Below are 16,143 nucleotides of genomic sequence, written 5' to 3'. Positions count from 1 at the left end.
GTGGTTTGACTTTTAATTAGAGGATGGAAATGGGGGGAAACAGTGGAAACAAAGTCAAATGGTTATTCAGCATACTGAACTACCATGGAACTGAGACAAGGCCATTTAGATAAACATGCCCAGAAGTCAGCAAAATGCAAGAACAAAAGCTGAACATTGACAGCTGTAAGTGCCCTCCTGAAGGCCTTAGGACATACGGATACACCCATGTTTGCTATGCAGGAACTCTCCTCAAGACCATTGCTGTCTCCTACAAATCCAGCAGCAACACTATTGTCCTTTCTGAGTCCTGGGGACACATCTGCTAATAGGTAAGCAGAGTTCAAGCTGTTGCATTGTCCTGCAGTAAGTTTATATCTGTCTGTCACACCAATGGTAAAAGCCTTCTTTGTGTATAGTCTTTCAAACAGATTGTGCCGAGGGGAGGGATGAGAAAAAGGCACCTTCAAAGACAGGATTGCATTATGTGGAAGTGGTGGAACAGTTCACAGGTGTCCTCCTTGTTGTGATACATTTTTCAGTTTGCTAATAGCTCACCTCTATCCACAAAACAACCAAAAACAGGAAAGTAAATTAGTGTAGCTGTTGAAATGTTAGTATTGTGGTGTTACTATAGGTGTGCATCTCTTCTTTATGAACGGATGTGATGCAATGCAGTACACTGAAAATGTTTGTTTTATGTTAATTTCCTTGATACATTAGAATAAACCAAAAGTTGCAATGATTACCTATTATACAAATAATGAATGTTTATGAGTTCAATGGTACAAATATTTCATGAGGTGAAAGCTGGAACATACCATTCAACAAGGGGAAGCCGAGTTGAATGGTATGTTCCAGCTTTCACCAAATTAAATATGTGTTCTATTGAAAGAATGGAAAATCATTCATTATTTGTTTTATATAAGAGCTAAAATAGAGCCTTGTCATTTGATATTTTATTCATTCATAAACAACAGAAAAGGGACTTACAAAGCTGGAACATACCATTCAACAAGGGGAAGCTGAGTTGAATGGTATGTTCCAGCTTTCACCAAATTAAATATGTGTTCTATTGAAAGAATGGAAAATCATTCATTATTTGTTTTATATAACAGCTAAAATAGATCCTTGTCATTTGATATTTTATTCATTCATAAACAACAGAAAAGGGACTTACAAAGCTGGAACATACCATTCAACAACGGGAAGCCGAGTTGAATGGTATGTTCCAGCTTTCACCAAATTAAATATGTGTTCTATTGAAAGAATGGAAAAACATTCATTATTTGTTTTATATAACTGCTAAAATAGATCCTTGTCATTTGATATTTTATTCATTCATAAACAACAGAAAAGGGACTTACATTTTGGTGTTCCACTGCTGCTAAAGCCAAATTGTGACGTGTAGTCCAGTGATGCTGTGCACTGACTTCAGACTTCCATAAAAAAAAGAAAAAAAAAAAGACTTTGTGTAGTTCCTCAGTCCAGCCAAAAATCACATCAGCTTTTCATCTGAACAGCACTTAATGCATCCAGACAGCTTACAGCAGAATGGATTTTGTGTGTGTGTGTGTGTGTTACAAGAATTAACAGCATCAGTTAGCTCAATCAAATCATGTCTCGGTAGAGTCATTGGTCATTGTCCCCCGTGCGCGCACACACACACGCAACCAGATTGGAGCTTGTTCGCATGTGTACTACCAAAAAAAAAGACTGTGTACATCCTTAGTGCAGCGAAAAAAAAAAATCAAGTCAGAAATTAGTCCAGCTTTTCATTCTTTCTTCCTGCTAACAGCCTCCAGGCAGTGCAGTGGATCTGTTTTGTGTGTGTATGCACACGTTGTGTATGTGTGTGCATGCATGCGCGCATGTGTGTGTGTGTGCATGTATGTGCAGGTGCATGTGCATGTGTGTGTGTGTGTGTGTGTGTGTGTGTGTGTGTGTGTGTGTGTGTGTGTGTGTGTGTGCACCTGTGCAGAGTGCAATGGTACCAAATGTATGGAACAAAATTTGCACTATAAATGGAACCAAACTGCACTCTAAATGCAATGCAGCACAAATGGGATGAATTAATCCATGTCATGTGACACACAAATATCCACTCAGCTGTTAAATAAAAATGCATATTTCATGAAAAACGGCCAGCTCTTCTTCAGGTTTTTACTAGTGTGCTGCAGCACCTGTGCTCACCTTTTGGCACGGCATAGAAAAAGGCCAGAAGAATCAGAAGAAGCCAGCTTTGTTCGCACAACATAAACATATAGAAATAAAATGAACAATGATTAGGATCAAATTGCACAATAAAGAGGTAAGTCATAAACTGGACTCTTTTTCTTTGCAATGGGACAAATAATCAATACCACGTGACAAACAATCCATAAATCAAATAACAAGGATCTATTTTGGTACCTTATAAAAAAGTATGATTCCTGCAGTGTGTTTTAGGCTTTAGGCTCCCATTTCAGCTGCAGTGCAATCAAACCAGAGGAAACAGAGGAGGAAAGGACCTGCGATGCAGTCAAATCCTGCCCAGTTGTCTGTCTAACATCCTCACATTGACATGCCAGCAATGCACCCCCAGAGTGTTGTCTGTCTACAAGGAAAAGATTGTGGACCCAGCACCTTATAAGGGCAGGAACAGGCTGTTTTAATGACACTTTACACCCAAAACCTGTAGCATCTGGATAAAGCACCCTTTCCAAATTTAGTTTTCATGACTTTCCAAAAATGGTTTCAGAATGATGGTGATACAGAGCGGAAGAATGGTGCTGTCAGCCACTCAAAACAAAGCTGAATACTGTGATTCTCAGGGTGCAGTGTAATCAGCCACGCCCTGCAGACATCAAGTGATTGAAAGGCTCTCAACAGCAAAGCATGACTTTGCCTTGATTAATAAAGCCAAGGAAAAAGCCCCATAAGCTTTCCAAAACTCCCACAACTAATTCCACATAATGCACAAGTGCTCGCAGCAAATGAGATTACAGAAGGCTGTTTCATCCCCAAAAACCATGTTGTCACAAGTCCCTGAAAGCTGAAAAGCGCACATCTCCAGTCTGTGCTTCCAGCAGCAATCCTTGTAGAGCCCTCGTGATGAGCTGTGAATGTCTGAGACAGCCTGCGCATGCAGTGATCCATATTAAGGATTCTTGGCTTGCACCACCTCAGTGACGTAATGACTGGATGGTGTTTAAAGAAGAAAATCACAGAGGATTTTCCGAGTTGTCTTGCTGCGGTCAGAAGCAGAAATCATTTTCTTTCCATGTTCCTACTGATCAAAAAGCACTGAAACACTGCCAGAGAAATCAATGTCCTCACACCCGCAGCAACACAAAGATCATTGCAAGCAGTTGCACGAGGCGTTGGAAGCACAGCATCAAGTGTTTTCCTTGTAACTGAGGCACTACAGCTGCACAGTGACCCTCAATGAAAGTCACATAACCTGTTAAAGTGTCCTCTTAACACTTTTTAATGTGAGGAATTTTTGAATCCCCACCCATCAGTGTGCACTCATGACCTGATATGATAATGTGCGGACTGTTGTATCATATCCTGAGTGTTCCTTTCATTAAAAAAAAAAAAAATCCAGAATGAACAACAGGTGCTATCCTGTAAAAACTATTTCTAATTTAGTTAAATTTCTACAATCCCAGTGATGTTTGATGGTTGCCTGACTCTTTTCAGGTTAATTAACATTTCCTAATTCAATGTCACACACAAAATTTAGAAAATCCCCTCGATTACGACGACGGACCTTACATGTGTTGCTGTTTGCGTCAGTATGTGTGTCCGCAGCGAAGGCGTAATGGCTTTCTGTGTGCGTAAGCCGCCATTTCACTTGATGGAAAACATGATGCACACACCTCTTAGAAGATTTGTTAGGTCAATTAACCGCTTAACAAACCATGTTATTACAGATAATTGTAATAAAATGGTCACAAAGGAGCCACTCGGTCATGCTAATGTTAGCGGTTCCCATCGCGCTACATGATCTTAGTGACTTCTAAAAGATTATGTCATTTTCATGACACATGAATAATTAAATCATCGTGAATCACTGCTTTAAGGCATTCGCCTTAAATCCTTGGTCAGGTCATCAGGAACCATTTTAAAATCAATTTAAAACATATAACTTAAAAAAACCTCTTCTTTTGTTGACATATGACAGGCACAGCTGTAGAGGTGCGTACCACCTATATGGGGCCATTATTGTAGCAAAAGTATTTGCAAATCTGTAATTTGGTCTGTGTTTGTGTAACCACATCCACAAATGCCTAAAACAATCTGTTTGTGTGTGTGTGTGTGTGTGTGTGTGTGTGTGTGTGTGTGTGTGTGTGTGTGTGTGTGTGTGTGTGTGTGTGTGTGTGTGTGTGTGTGTGTGTGTGTGTGTAAACAGATCCGCAAATGTGTAGCAAAAGTATTTGCAATTGCGTATTTTGATCTGTGTGTGTGTAACCTCATCCACAAATGCATATCATCCACAAATGCATAAAACAATCTGTGTGTGTGTGTGTGTGTGTGTGTGTGTGTGTGTGTGTGTGTGTGTGTGTGTGTGTGTGTGTGTGTGTGTGTGTGTGTGTAAACCGATTCACAAATGTGTAAAAAAAAATCTATGTGTGTGTATTCGTGTGTCTGTGAAAATCGGGCCACTCGATTGGCTGTGTTCGTACACATGAAATTTCAGTAAGGTATATCTTATATATTATATTACAATTCTAAGGTGGAACTATGCCAGTATACAAAGGTATATCTAAATATCTAAAAGGGAAGAGTAAAATAGGAGAGTAGAGCCACTTAGGTGCCTGGTCTTGTGAACCAGGGATGGTAGGTTGAAAAGCTTTTTTATCCCATGGGAACTCTCCCTACCCACCCAAGCAGCTCATGATAAAGGTATATATAATATAATAAATAATAAGACATAAGAAGGATAAGACATCACAGGAGAAGATTGTAGTATAGGTAATTTAGTATGTAGACTAGTAGTAAAATGAAATATAGTTAGTAGGCTAAGCTATAAATCTGGTATTTTATTATAGAAACAGAAGCTGTGAGTGTGTGAGTGTATTGGTATCTATCTAAAGTAACTCTGTTAGCATACTATAGAAAAATAAAAAGTATAATCATTATGCTATCAAATGGAAGCCTAAGAACTTAGGTACTTATATGCTGATATCTTTAAAGGAACACATAAACTGATGAATCATTAAAAATCTACAGCATGTAAAATAAAACTGTAAATAGCAAAAATAATCTAGTTATAGTAGAAGAGCTAAATTAGCCGTTAATAAGTCAACCGTACCCAGCAAGCTAACACGATAAACAAAAAACGGCAATTAGTGTAAAAGTACAATAGCGTAGTTAGACCTACAGTGTAGTTAAACCTACACGACTTTTACTACACTCCTGCCTCATTAGATCTGTAAATTCATGTAGCAATTTGTACCTGTGTGGAGACTTGTCTGTGTGCCTCCATGGTTATACAGCTTCATACCACCAGAGGGCGCAAGCACCAATGGCATCGCTCACCGCTGTCGTTTTAAGCCTGGCTGGGCCCCGAAGAGATCAAAATACACATTTGCAAATACTTTTGCATATATGATTGTATATATGTACGGAGCACAGAGTTAGTGTTAATCTGTCGGTTTATTTTGCTTTTACAAAATAAACTCAAGCAAACAATGATATTTAACTGACGCCCGGCTATGGGGCCATTATTGCAGCAAAAATATTTTCAAATGTAATGCAAGCTGCATTTAACAAAACAAATGAGGTTTTGGTTCCGATAACTACTCATTTATAGACACTGCATGCACATTAAACTGTGTGAGCCTCCGTCTGTAATTGGTGGATGGTCTCAGGGATGGAATCAAAGCTCTGTGTTTTCATTGGACCTTTTCTGCATAAACGACACACCGTTGCGTTGTTGACTTGGAAAATTGTCTCGTCTTTTCCAGCCCCGATGTTTGTCTTTTGGACATTTATGGAGCCATTATTGTCGCAAAAGTATTTGCAAATGTGTATTTTGATCTGTTCAAAAGCCCAGCCAGGCTTAAAACGACAGCAGTGAGCAATGTCATGGGTGCTTCCGCCCTCTGGTGGTATAAAGCTGTATAACCACGGAGGCACACAAACAAGTCTCCACACAGGTACAAATTGCTGCATACATTTACAGATCTAATGCGGCAGGAGTGTAGCAAAAGTCATGTGCACAAACACAGCCAATTGAGTGGCCCAATTTTCACAGACACATGGATACACACGCACTGATTTTTCTTATACATTTGTGGATGTGGTTACACACACAGATTGTTATATGCATTTGTAGATGTGGTTATACACACACAGATCGAAATACGCATTTGAAAATACTTTTGCTACAATACTGGCCTCATACACCTACTGTATGAGTGTGTGTAATGATGGAATTAATTATTCTAAGTCAATATAATACAGAACATGGAATAATAACATGAAAAATAAAATAAAATGTACAATAAATATGTTATCACTGTTAAGAAACAGCAGATGTATAGTAGTTTTAGCACAATCATAAAAATTATATCTTAAAAAACTTATTTGTGTTAACTTACACATTACAGGCACAGTTTTAGAGGTGCCTACTGTATCACTGTGTGGAATGATGGAATTAATTATTCTAAGTCAATATAATACAGAACATGAAACAATAACATGAAAAATAAAATAATCAAAATGTACAATAAATATGTTATCAATCAATCAATCAATCAATTTTATTTATATAGCGCCAAATCACAACAAACAGTTGCCCCAAGGCGCTTTATATTGTAAGGCAAGGCCATACAATAATTACGTAAAAACCCCAACTGTCAAAACGGCCCCCTGTGAGCAAGCACTTGGCGACAGTGGGAAGGAAAAACTCCCTTTTAACAGGAAGAAACCTGCAGCAGAACCAGGTTCAGGGAGGGGCAGTCCTCTGCTGGGACTGGTTGGGGCTGAGGGAGAGAACCAGGAAAAAGACATGCTGTGGAGGGGAGCAGAAATCAATCACTAATGATTTTGAATTAACTGAAGGCTTTTCAGGGAACTTTTAGGACAACCTGATAATAATGAATTACAATAGTCCAGCCTAGAGGAAATAAATGCATGAATTAGTTTTTCAGCATCACTCTGAGACAAGACCTTTCTAATTTTAGAGATATTGCGTAAATGCAAAAAAGCAGTCCTACATATTTGTTTAATATGTGCTTTGAATGACATATCCTGATCAAAAATGACTCCAAGATTTCTCACAATATTACTAGAGGTCAGGGTAATGCCATCCAGAGTAAGGATCTGGTTAGACACCATGTTTCTAAGATTTGTGGGGCCAAGTACAATAACTTCAGTTTTATCTGAGTTTAAAAGCAGGAAATTAGAGGTCATCCATGTCTTTATGTCTGTAAGACAATCCTGCAGTTTAGCTAATTGGTGTGTGTCCTCTGGCTTCATGGATAGATAAAGCTGGGTATCATCTGCGTAACAATGAAAATTTAAGCAATGCCGTCTAATAATACTGCCTAAGGGAAGCATGTATAAAGTGAATAAAATTGGTCCTAGCACAGAACCTTGTGGAACTCCATAATTAACCTTAGTCTGTGAAGAAGATTCCCCATTTACATGAACAAATTGTAATCTATTAGATAAATAAGATTCAAACCACCGCAGTGCAGTGCCTTTAATACCTATGGCATGCTCTAATCTCTGTAATAAAATTTTATGGTCAACAGTATCAAAAGCAGCACTGAGGTCCAACAGAACAAGCACAGAGATGAGTCCACTGTCTGAGGCCATAAGAAGATCATTTGTAACCTTCACTAATGCTGTTTCTGTACTATGATGAATTCTAAAACCTGACTGAAACTCTTCAAATAGACCATTCCTCTGCAGATGATCAGTTAGCTGTTTTACAACTACCCTTTCAAGAATTTTTGATAGAAAAGGAAGGTTGGAGATTGGCCTATAATTAGCTAAGATAGCTGGGTCAAGTGATGGCTTTTTAAGTAATGGTTTAATTACTGCCACCTTAAAAGCCTGTGGTACATAGCCAACTAACAAAGATAGATTGATCATATTTAAGATTGAAGCATTAAATAATGGTTAACTTACCAACTTACCAATGGTTAACTAACTTATCACTGTTAGGAAACAGAATATGTTTGATAGTTTTAGCACAATCATACAACACTTTTTTAAAAGACCGAACAAGAGTAGTGGTTGAGCACTGTAGTTTATTTGTAGCCTAAAACCACTATGTTGATTCCAAATGTGTGCTTAATTTGACTTAAAAAAAAAAAACACTTAAAACTTGGTAACTACTCTTCAGCTGGGCCAAGATGTCTACCTCTGCTTGTCTTAAAATAAAGAAACAAACAAACATCAAAGAGATAAATGATTAAGGACTGTCACCCCTTTAACAAAAGTGTTTCTGGTTTTCATTAAAAGTTGACGTTGGCAAGGTGCATTATTTTATTCACACAGCAATAGTTCAATTTGGAAAAGCTAGCTCTTGTCTTGTCTAATTTGTGTTTGTGGGTGTGTCTATGTCACCTGTTTTCTCTCTCATCTGTTTTACATTCCAACCAACATCCGGTCTGCTCACAACTTTTTCCTGATGATTGTTCCGGCCGCTGTACCACCTTCCTAGCTTCCCCTGTATCATTCCTGTATCTGCCTTCAGTCTCTTGTTTTGTTGTGATTCATCCCTTCTTCCAGCCCCCTCCACCTGCCCTGGCTGTTTTGTTGTTTCTGTGTTGTTTTTCATTTTGTCCCCATTCTACTCCCCTGTCCTGCCCCTGCTCATCCTCTTTGCCCTGGTGTCTCCCCTCTGTGTTGTGTGGTTTATTTTACTGGTCATCTTTTGCTCCCTATTACGGAGGGGTACTGTTGTGTTCCACCTCTTTTCCCTGTCCTGTGTTGACTGTGGTGGCTTTTTTGGTGGGTTTTGATAATTTTTCCATTGTTTTATACTTTAACCATTCTTTCAGTTCTCCTTTAGTTTATGCATGTGTTGCAGTTAAGTAATGTTTGTTTTAAATCATCCTCACTCAGGTTTCTTGTAGTTTACAGTCTTCATCTTGTCTGTTGTCTTGTCTGATGTGTGTTTGTAGGCGTGTGCATGTCACCCATTCTCTGTCACAGCTGTTTTACATTCTAATCGATGCACCTGTTGCTCTTCTCTTCATTAACTGTGTTACTAATTAAGTTCTGCACTATTTACACTTGGGTGCTGGATTATTCTCATTCCTCCTGCTTTTGTGGCTTCTCCTGTTGTCTTCCTCATTCAGGTTTTCCTCTATTCATCCATCCCGTCACCTCCCACTGACTCTCCACCCACACCTGCTACACTTTGGACTCTTATGATCCCCTGTTTTGGACTCTGACTCACTTTATTTGGCAAATAAATGACTTTTCACTTCATCCTTGTGTGATAACTGTCTGTATTATTGGGTTCAGTCACACTGATCATAACATTTATTCATTTTACATTTTGTTTACAGTTCATTTTTGTTGCAGATAATGCATTTTGGTGCATTTTAATTTGTACACAGAGTCTATATGGGTCATGAATCTGCCTATGTAAGGTGTATCTGAATATTGCAGTGTATAAGTAGCATAAAAAAAACAAAACTCTGTACTGTACTGTCTTTAGACCAGTTCTTTGTCTTTAGACCAGTTCTTTGATTTTGTTGGTTACTTGATGTAACATCACAATACCAGAGCACCAACATTGTGCCAAACCACACCTTGTTTTAACACCAATACAGCCGCAGACACACTGATAAATAAAAGTATGCTATTTAAAAGTGTGGACACTGGACATTTCATCTACTGTATAAACTTGCAAAGACACTGAGCTGCATATGCTTTTGCACCAGGTGCCAGACAGGGAAAACAGTGCTTGATAGGTTTCTTGCTTCATCAGGGTGTAAAGATGAAATCAAGATGGAAATGTTTGGATTCTCATACTGAAAATTCAGTTTTATCTATTTTATGAAAAAACATTGATAAAGTTACAAAACCCATATAATAATAATAATAATAATAATAATAATAATAATAATAATAATTGATATAATATTTACAGTATATAGTGCAGATTACATAACAACACTGGAATTTTAATATGCTGGGTTTAAATAACCAGATAAACCAATAAAGTCTTTCAATCACCAAGTGCATGTAGAATTAAAATCCAAGTTAATTTACCAAACTTTTTTTTTTATTATTTTTAACTGAACGTAGGATTTACTACTAACTTTGCTTGGGAAACTAACAGATTTGTGTCCCATCTTTTTAAATTAAAAAAGTGCAATGACTATTAGTATTTATGGTGAACAAAATGATGATAGATAGATAGATAGATAGATAGATAGATAGATAGATAGATAGATAGATAGATAGATAGATAGATAGATAGATAGATAGATAGATAGATAGATAGATAGATAGATAGATAGATAGATAGATAGATAGATAGATAGATAGATAGATAGATAGATAGATAGATAGATAGATAGATAGATAGATAGATAGATAGATAGATAGATAGATAGATAGATAGATAGATAGATTCTGCTGTACATAACATCAATAGTTGTGTATATGTATGCTAAATTGAAAAGAAAAAAGCGTTTCCATTTGAAAAGTAGGCTGACTGGCACTAATTCTTTAATTAAGCTTAACAAAGATGACAATCTGAGTATATCACCTTACCTGTGCACTGCTCTCTTCTCTTGCTGTAAGCAAGTTCTCTTTAATTGCCAGACACACAAAGAAAAGTCACCCAAAAAAAAAGCAAGTCTAACACTTGGGCAGTCTAGAAGAAAAGTGACGAACTGGATACTTCCCCCAACATGTTTCCACTCCCCTTAATTGTAGTTAAACGCACGCTGGCGCTCTTGAACTCTCTCTGCACTCTGTGATGAGCGCCAGCTCGCTCCAGGGAAATCCAGCAGGAGAAATCCAAATTATACAGCTGCTCCCGGGGAGGAGACCTCAGCGTATGCAGGAGGGAACTGATCTGTGGTCAGATTTTAACCAAGCCTTTCACTGTCTGGGATGGAGAGATAGATATATATATATATATATATATATATATATATATATATATTTTAAAGATGAGACAGTGAATTCTTTTTAAGAGAGAGAGAGAGACCAGATACAATAATAAACTAGGACTGCAAGCAGTCATATACGGGCCCTCGTTCCGCGCGACCGCCTACCCAGGCCAGTGGGTGCCCTTGTGACCACATGTGGGCATGTGCATGCAGGGGTAACCACTCATCACACAGTTAAAATTTTAAACAAATCAGTATCATCTTTGGATGCTGTCAAAGAAATTTGAAGTGCATTGGACAAAATCCCTAGCAGGAGTTTGTTCAAATACAACATGTGGAAATCACGCCAAAATGAGAAGAAAATTCAAAATGGCTGATTTCCTGTTTGGAGTAGACCCATGGTGCAAGAGACTTTTTTGTACGTCTATGAAAGTCACACGTGTACCAATTTTTATCTCCCTACTCCAAAAAAACCCCTAAGGGGAGGGGTTTTTGAAAGTTTCAAGGGGGCGCTATTGAGGCATTTTGCCACACCCATGGGCGACGCCCCTATGAATTGTAAGAGGTTGTCGTGCTCGACCTGTGTATCAATTTTCATGATGATGTGACAAAATTAAAGCCGTCAAAAGAAAGAACGTAATTTCATGGCGAATGGGCAATATTCGGCACGCCGCCACACGGATGCCGTTACTCGTAACTTCACGGCGTTCATCACCTATGTTCACCAATTTGTTCTGCATGTTTTAGAAGTGGAATGAAGTTGATTGGGTTAAGTATGTGACATCAGGACCTCTTAAAGTAAAAATAGGACATTTCCCGCTACCACCGGAGGGCGCTATGGCGGAGGTGGGAACATAAGATATGTAGACGTTCAGGGCGGAGCCCACATCATATCCAGCAAGTTTGAAGGATCTACGATGAAGTATGTGGGCGTGACAGCCGTTCGAAGTGAAATGGCATGCTCCCAAAAGCTTGCCAAAGTTTGATGACCCCTAGCAGCCACGCCTGTTGACTTAATTAGAATCTTTTGATAACTTTTGATCATCATTGTGTTGTGATGATGTTGACCAAATTTGAAGAAGATCGGATGAAATCCCTAGGACAAGTTCGTTCAAATGTAAGTAGTGGAAATGGCCAAAAATGGCAAAAATTTGCTCAAAATCGAAACTTCAAATCAAAATGGCTGACTTCCTGTCAATATTTCAGCATGACAGTATGAGACTTTTTTGTGCATCCTGGCATGGTAAATATGTGTACCGAATTTCGTGAGGCTACGAGGAAAAAAGCCGAATGCGGAGGGGTTTTTGAAAATTTCTAGGGGGCGCTATTTCTCGATTTTTCTGCGACCATGTGCGATGCCCCCAAAATATCGAATTTCGGATCCGGCCGGACGACTTTGGAAAGTTTGGTGAGTTTTTGAGCATGTGAAGAGGCCGAAATTTCGATTTCAAAAGTGAGAATAATAATAATAATAATAAATAATAATAATAATAATAACTAAGACTGCAAGCAGTCATATACGGGCCCTCGTTCCGCGCAACCGCCTACCCAGGCCAGTGGGTGCCCTTGTGACCACATGTGGGCATGTGCATGCAGGGGCAACCACTCATCACACAGTTAAAATTTTAAACAAATCACACAATGCATCAAGGAGTTATGACATGTTGATTGTTCATCCACTAGGGGGCGCTCAGTGTACAAACAGAGGGGCTGGGTGTGTTCGGGGGCCAACCGTCATCATACATGTGAAGTTTCAAGTCAATCAGGCAAAGCATGAAGGAGTTATCATGACTTGATGTTCCATGGCAAAGGGTCAAAATGGCGGCACCATAGCGGCCACACCCTTCAACATAGAGAAAAGCTTTCGATAACGTTTGGTCAGTATCATCTTTGGATGCTGTCAAAGAAATTTGAAGTGCATTGGTCAAAATTCCTAGGAGGAGTTCGTTCAAATACAACATGTGGAAATCATTTCAAAATGAGAAGAAAATGCAAAATGGCCAACTTCCTGTTTGGAGTAGACTCTTGGTGCAAGAGACTTTTTTGTACGTCTATGCAAGTCACACGTGTACCAATTTTCATCTCGCTACTCCAAAAAAAAAACCCTACGGGGAGGGGTTTTGGAAAGTTTCAAGGGGGCGCTATTGAGGCATTTTACCCCGCCCACGGGTGATGCCCCTATGAATTGTAAGAGGTTGTCGTGCTTGACCTGTGTTTCAATTTTCATGATGATATGACAAAATTAAAGCCGTCAAAAGGAAGAACGTAATTTCATTGCGAATGGGCAATATTCGGCACGCCGCCACACGGATGCCGTTACTCATAACTTCACAGCGATCATCGCCTACGTTCACCAAGTTGTTCTGCATGTTTTAGAAGTGGAAGGAAGTTGTTGGGGTTAAATATGTGACTTCAGTACCTGTTTAAGTATAATGTTCATATGGCGAAGGGTCAAAATGGTGGCACCATAGCGGCCACACCCTTTGACATACAGAAAAGCTTTCGATATTTTGGTCAGTATCATCTCTGGGTGATCTGTAAGAAATTTGAAGTGCATTGGACAAAATCCCTAGGAGGAGTTCGTTCAAATACAACATGTGGAAATCACACCAAAATGAGAAGAAAATTCAAAATGGCTGACTTCCTGTTTGGAGTAGACTCGTGGTGCAAGAGACTTTTTTGTACGTCTATGCAAGTCACACATGTGTACCAATTTTCATCTCCCTACTCCAAAAAAAACCCCTATGGGGAGGGGTTTTTGAAAGTTTCAAGGGGGCACTATTGAGGCATTTTGCCCCACTCATGGGCGATGCCCCTATGAATTGTAAGAGGTTGTTGTGCTTGACCTGTGTTTCAATTTTCATGATGATATGACAAAATTAAAGCCGTCAAAAGGAAGAACGTAATTTCATGGCGAATGGGCAATATTCAGCACGCCGCCACACGGATGCCGTTACTCGTAACTTCACGGCGATCATCGCCTACGTTCACCAAGTTGTTCTTTCAAAAGTGAGAATAATAATAATAATAAATAATAATAATAATAATAATAATAATAAACAGCGCAATTACAATAGGGTACTCGTAGGACGTTGCCTACTCGGGCCCTAATAAATAATAATAATAATAATAATAATAATAAACAGCGCAATTACAATTGTGTCCTCGTAGGACGTTGCCTACTCGGGCCCTAATAAACAGCGCAATTACAATAGGGTCCTCGTAGGACGTTGCCTACTCGGGTCCTAATAAATAATAATAATAATAATAATAATAAACAGCGCAATTACAATTGTGTCCTCGTAGGACGTTGCCTACTCGGGCCCTAATAAATAATAATAATAATAATAATAATAAACAGCGCAATTACAATTGTGTCCTCGTAGGACGTTGCCTACTCGGGCCCTAATAAATAATAATAATAATAATAATAATAAACAGCGCAATTACAATTGTGTCCTCGTAGGACGTTGCCTACTCGGGCCCTAATAAACAGCGCAATTACAATAGGGTCCTCGTAGGACGTTGCCTATTCGGGCCCTAATAACCAATATGATTAGAAAATGTATGTTAAAGTATGTTATACAGCTATATAAATACATTGACAGCTGATGTAAATGATGTAAATGTTCTCTAACTTTTTAACCTTATGAATAATGTCAATTAATCTTATTTTGCTGATGCTTCCATGTCTGCAAACTTTTGTTAAAGTTCAGAGGTTAGCCTGATGTTCTCCAGAAAACAAAGAAAAAAATAATGTGCAATCTTGGTAGGCTATATAGCAAATGTATCTGTTTGAACTTTACATTTGTAAATATTGTCATAGAAAGTCCCTTCAGTTTCCCCTTTTTATTCCATTAGGGGTCACCATAGCAGAGCTGAGATGGCTCTGCATGTTGACTTGACACAACTTTTACACCGGGTGCCCTTCTTGATGTAACTCCACATTACATGGAGGGATTACCTTGAAGTGGGAACCTTTCGCTTTGGGAACAAGTGGCTTGGCAACCAAATACTGTCATATTAAAAATTGGAAAGGGATGCTATGCTATTTTGCTATGCTACTAACCAAGGTTGAGTAGGATTACTTTGAAAGAATACATGTGGATTACATGTATGTATGTACATACATTTGGATTACTTGTAATCTGATTACTCTTGGATTACATTTCAAAGTAATCCTACCCAACCTTGCTACTAACAGGCTGTCTTCTTCTTCTGGGCTTGTTCTATACTGCACTTTCTGCTGCTTTATGTGGTGCTTCTCCCAGTGGTGAACAATGGTAGTAAAGCCCTGAAGACGGTTCTTTGTTTCTCATGGAATATTTCTTTGAATGCAAACAATGCCATTTTTGGCTTATTATAATTTATCATGAAAAATAAACAAAGAATTGTATCAGATTGTACCATATTACTCTGAAGTGAATTGCATCAAATCAAATTGTTCCATAATAAATAAAAATAAATTGAAAGTATTGCTGTCGAATCATATTGTAGCCCATCTTTAGGAGATCTTTCATTCCTGCTGCTATTTGAGCCCACGACTATTGTTGATTTAGCTGTGTGTGTGGGGGGGTATTTTACGGGTTTTTAAAGTATTTTTATATATTTATTGTCTTTCTGTCTTTTAAAATTGGATTTGCTACTGTACACCAACTGAATTTCTCCATGAGGGGATTAATAAAGTATCTATCTATCTATCTATCTATCTATCTATCTATCTATCTATCTATCTATCTATCTATCTATCTATCTATCTATCTATCTATCTATCTATCTATCTATCTATCTATCTATCTGTGCATGTGTCATACTTTTACAAGGGAGAGATGCACATACCCTACCAATTACAAAGTTACCTGCTAACTTTTGTGTCCTGGCATTGGTGCTTATCTGTAGATTCTGTATCGTGAAGCAGATGAGATTCTATAACTCGTCCTGTCCAAGATACCAGTCCAACGTAGGTTAGATTTTCTCAACCAAGGCCAGCACCCATTTACATCTAGGTGAACTTACCGTAACTGGTGCTATCTGTCCACAGACAGATGGCATGATGGGGAAATATATGTACTATATCAGTATCCCT

General features: G+C 38.5%; 1 protein-coding gene across 1 annotated transcript in view; it reads right to left on the bottom strand.

Moving 5' to 3' along the window:
- The window catches only part of sema3d (sema domain, immunoglobulin domain (Ig), short basic domain, secreted, (semaphorin) 3D), a 112,420-nt gene extending 101,494 nt beyond the window's left edge, over positions 1 to 10,926 (bottom strand). The window contains exon 1 of the mRNA XM_034176631.1: positions 10,714 to 10,926. The gene's annotated coding sequence lies outside the window, so the exon portion shown is untranslated. The remainder of the gene's footprint in view (positions 1 to 10,713) is intronic.
- Positions 10,927 to 16,143: the final 5,217 nt, after the last annotated feature.

This window comes from Thalassophryne amazonica, chromosome 8 (genome assembly GCF_902500255.1).
Source record: "Thalassophryne amazonica chromosome 8, fThaAma1.1, whole genome shotgun sequence".
NCBI lineage: Eukaryota > Metazoa > Chordata > Actinopteri > Batrachoidiformes > Batrachoididae > Thalassophryne > Thalassophryne amazonica.
This window is presented reverse-complemented; position numbering and strand designations above follow the sequence as displayed.